The sequence below is a fragment of the Chrysochloris asiatica genome, unplaced genomic scaffold (assembly GCF_000296735.1).
Source record: "Chrysochloris asiatica unplaced genomic scaffold, ChrAsi1.0 scaffold00048, whole genome shotgun sequence".
Lineage (NCBI taxonomy): Eukaryota > Metazoa > Chordata > Mammalia > Afrosoricida > Chrysochloridae > Chrysochloris > Chrysochloris asiatica.
The window spans coordinates 9,478,108-9,482,916 of record NW_006408566.1 but is presented as its reverse complement, the minus strand read 5'-3'; positions in this window follow the sequence as shown (position 1 = coordinate 9,482,916).

The window sequence follows — 4,809 nt, the reverse complement described above, 5'->3', positions numbered from 1 at the left end:
AGGGTGTGATGGATAGTCTTCTGTCAATTTGGCTAGGCAACCTTTTGGTTACCAGTGTAGTGCTTATCCTATAGTGCCACAACAGGGGTTATACATACACAGGGTCGATGAACACTAAAGTTGGAGTTCGAAACTACCAGTCATTCCTGGTAGATTTGAACTGACAGTTCAAAACTACCAGCCACTCCTGGTAGGTTTGAACTTCTGACCATTCAGATCTGTGGTGAGCTGTTGTTGTCCTTAAGTGCCATTGAGTCGATTCCGACCCACAGCGACCCTGTATAGGGTTTCCAAGGAGCAGCTGGTGACAACCTTGCAGTTTAAACGACTTTGCAGTCTGACACATTAACACACAGTGCCACACCAGGACTCCTTGTGGTGAGTAGTCTAGTGCTTATCCTATAACACCACACCAGGACTGAAATATACTAGGTACTTCATTATGCTTATTGAACGACTGAATGAATTAAATCCTAACATCTGATTTTTTTCTTGACTGTTGGTGCTTTGTTGCATTGGAATTATCTGATACCAAAGTAAGCCTGGAGTAGCGTTATAGGATTAACACTGGACTGCTCACTGTAAGGTCAGAGGTTCAAACTCACCAGCTGCTTCTTGGAAACCCTATATAGGGTCTCTGTGGGTTGGGACCTACTCGACAGCACTTAGCAAGAACATCATCAAGGAGACCTGGAGGTGTCAGATGGTACTTGCCCTACCCAATGATGCTCTGTGTCATCAATGTTTCATCACTATTGGCTGTGTGTTACTTGTTCTGGGCTTGGCACTTATACCAGGGAGATGTCTCACAGAGCAGTCTTCTGCAGAGCTGCCTTGATTTCCTATTTCTCCAGTTTTCTTAGGTCCTGTCAGTTGTGTTTGGGGCTCAAGAATAACAACAATTGTGAGGGTGGCCCAAGATTGGGCAGTGTTTTGTTCTGTTGCGTACAGGATCACTATGAGTCAGTATCGACTTGATGGCACCTGACAACAACAATAACAAAGTCGTATTTTCTTTACATAAGACATTCATCCTTTGTCTCTGTTTATCAAAATGTCTGAAATGGCCCTGAGTATGTAGAATGCATATAGCATAAGAATTTAAGACAACACTTCATTTTATTTGGCTTGTTCTTGTTAGGTACCAGTCCAAACATGATGTCCTCCAGCGACTGGTCCCTTCTGACAATATGTCTGAAGTATGAGAGACGAAGTCTGGCCATCCTGGCCTCCAAGGAGCACTCTGGCTGGCTGCATTTCTTCCAACACAGATCTGTTTGTTCTTTTGGCAGCCTGTGGTACTTTCGATATTCTCCTCCAATACCATAACTCAAATGCATCAATTCTTCTACGATCTTCCTTATTCACTGTCCAACTTTCCCATGCATATGAGGTTATTGAAAATACCATGGCTTGGGTCAGATGTACCTTAGTCCTCAAGCTGACATCTTTACTCTTCAACACTTTAAAAAGATCTTCTGCAACAAATTTGCCTAATGCAATACGTCCTTTGATTTCTTGACTGCTGCTTCCATGAGTGTTGATACTTGATCCAAGAAAAATGAAGTCTTTGACAACTTAAATATTTTCTCCATTGATAAGAATGTTGTTTATTGGTCCAGTGGTAAGGATTTCTGTTTACTTTAAATTGAAATGATATCCATACCTAAGGCTATGGTTTTTAATCTTCATCAGTAAGTATTTTAAGTCCTCTTCACTGTCAGCAATCAAGGTTGTATTATCTGCATATCACAGGTTGTTAATGAGTTTTTCTCCAATCCTGATGCCACATATTTCTTCATGTAACCCAGCTTCTCGGATTATATGCTCAGCATACAGATTGAATAAGTATGGTGAAAGAATACAACCCTGTCACACACCTTTCTTAGTTTTAAACCATCCAGTGTTCCCCTGTTCAGTTCAAACAACTGCCTCTTGGTCTATGTACAGGTTCCTCATGAGCACAATTAAGTGTTCTGCAATACTCATACTTTGCAATGTTGACCATAGCTTGTCATGATCCGCAAAATTGAAGGTTTTTGTGTAGTCAATAAAGCACAGGTAAACATCTTTCTGGTATTCTCTGTTTTCAGCCAAGATCCATTGGACATCAGCAATGATATACCTTGTTCCATGTTCTCTTTTTAATTCAGCTTAAACTTCTGGAAGTTCTCTGTCAATGTATGCTTGCAGTCATTTCTGTATTACCTTTAGTAAAACTTTACTCGCATAATATATCAAAGATAATGTCCAATGATTTCCACATTCTGTTGGGTCACCTCTCTTTGGAATGGTCACAAATATGGATCTCTTCCAATCAGTTGGCCATATATTTGTCTTCCAATTTATTAAACATTTCTTATTTGCCAAATACCTTGCATCCATTATTTCATTTAATCCTTAAGACATCCCAATGCGAGAGGCTTGATTATGCCTCTTTCACAGATGCTGAAAATGGAGGCTCAGAAAGTCTAAGTGACTGACTGATCCAAGGTTAGGGTTATAAACCTAATAAATGGAAGAGCCAAGATTCTTATCCGAGTACATGTGGCCAAAGATAGTGGTCTTTCCACTAGTGCATACTGTTGTATACAAATATATACATAAAAAGCCTATTTTACAAAAAATAGCATGGAGATGACCTGCAGGACTATGTACCAGTAGTCTCGTACCAGTTAGAAAGTCTTAGCGTTTGAGTGTTAGTGAACTCTGGGTAAGTTGTCAGTGTTAAGGGTGTGATGGATAGTCTTCTGTCAATTTGGCTAGGCTCGGTTGTTGTTGTTGTTAAGTGCTGTCGAGTCGATTGTGAACCATAGTGATTCTGTTAAGGTTTTCAAGAAGCAGCTGATGGGTTTGAACTGCCAACCTTGTGGTTCACAGTCCAGTGCTGATCCTACAGTACCACACCTGGCTAGGAGTCCTGGCTCGGCTCCAGTACACAGTTACTAAACTAAACACTGTTCTCAGTGTTGCTGAGAAGGTATTTTGTGGAGTTCTTGTGTGGCGCTGTAGGGTCAGCACTGGACTGCAAGGTCAGTTTGAACAGCAAGGTTGGCAGCTCAAACCCACCAGCCACTCCTTGGAACCCTCTACAGGGTTGCTGTAAGCAAAAACAACTCAAGGGCACTTAATAAAGACAATGGTTAACAATCAGTTGACTTTAAGTATAGAAGATTATCTTTTATAAAATTGAAGGTCTTAAGAAGCATACTGAGATTTCCCCGAGGAATAAGAAATTCTGCCTCAAAATGCAGCAGTAGGTAGCGCTTGCCTGAGCATTTCCAATCTTCTGGTGTGCCCTGCAGATTTCAGGCTTGTCACCCCTCACAATTATGCAAGCCAATTTCTTGAAATAAATCTTTAAATATGTATATAAGTCCTACTGGTTCTTTTTTCTGGAGAACCCTGACTAATAAACAAGGACTGTCAATAGAGCAAACAGCTAGGTAGACTGCATTGGAGAGATAGATAGCTGGTGGCCAGTCACCTCTGTCTCACGGTAACCTTATTAGAAGTGTTGCTTGGTTCTGCATCATCCTCACAATTGCCATAACTTCAAGTCCATCACTGATACTATTGTGCCAATCTGTCTCACTGAGGGTCTCCCTCACCCTCTCTGTTACTTCACCACACACGCTGTCTTCCTTCAATGACTGATTCCTTCTGATGATGTATCCAAAGCAAGCCAATTGGACAGTGTTCTATTTTGACACATTAGGTTTTCATCAGCTGTCAGAAGCAGATGGCCAGGCTGTTCTTCCTAGTCTATCTTAGTCTGAAAGCTCTACTGAAACTTGGTCACCATGGGTGAGCCTGCTGATATTCGAGATACTGGTGGCATAGCTTCCAGCATCACAGCAACACACAAGCCACCACAGTCTGACCAGCAGGTGGAGGTAGACTGTATTAACTGACAGACAATAAAGTATCCTGAATGAAGAGGTTAGAATATTGTCCTGTAGTTCTACTGAACCATGCATAACTCAAACGGTGATTCATTTATTCAGCAAATGTATCAAATGCCTACTTTATTCCAGGCCAATCACTATGAATTTGGTGGACAAGACAGACATTCTCTGTAGTCATAGAAATTACATCTGGGTAGCTATTGTCTTCACTTCTGGCCATGACAGTTAAATCGGAATGTTTATAAACTGGTGAGTGGAAAAAGTGGTAGGACCAGGATGGTGAGAAACACAGGAAGTAATAATGTAAAGAACTAAGAACATACAACAGAGAAAATTTAGGAATTGAATGTATTCTGAGTAGCCTTGAATGTCTAGACTTGACCAGAGATTATATTAGTTATTTTCTGGATAGCAATATTTATAAAACAAAACACTCATAATTATCACTGGACTTAACTTATAATGGTGAACTCCTATTACTGTAGGTATTTCAAACAGATATTTCAATCACTTTTGAGTGACATTAGGAGAGGTACTGTCCTCGAGGTAAAGACCATGGACTCTAGAGGTCGATGGCCTAGTCACCATAACTTGTTGACTATGTGAGGTCAAGCAGGCTACTTAGCCTAGTTCTTCACTGTAAAGGGGGAGAATAGTGTCCCCCTTCCTCACAGGGATGCTATTGGTTTTAGGTGAAATGAAAGAGCATATAGCAAACATTTAGCCCCAGAAAATGATGTCCAGTATTATTAGTATATTGGTAGAAGATGAAATTCTTGTCAGTGATCATCAAGTTGGTGCAGACTCATGGGATACATATGTGCATCAGAACTATACATTGCCCAGTTATATGCCATTTCCATGATCTTTGACATGTTGGAGCCCACTGTTGTGACTATGT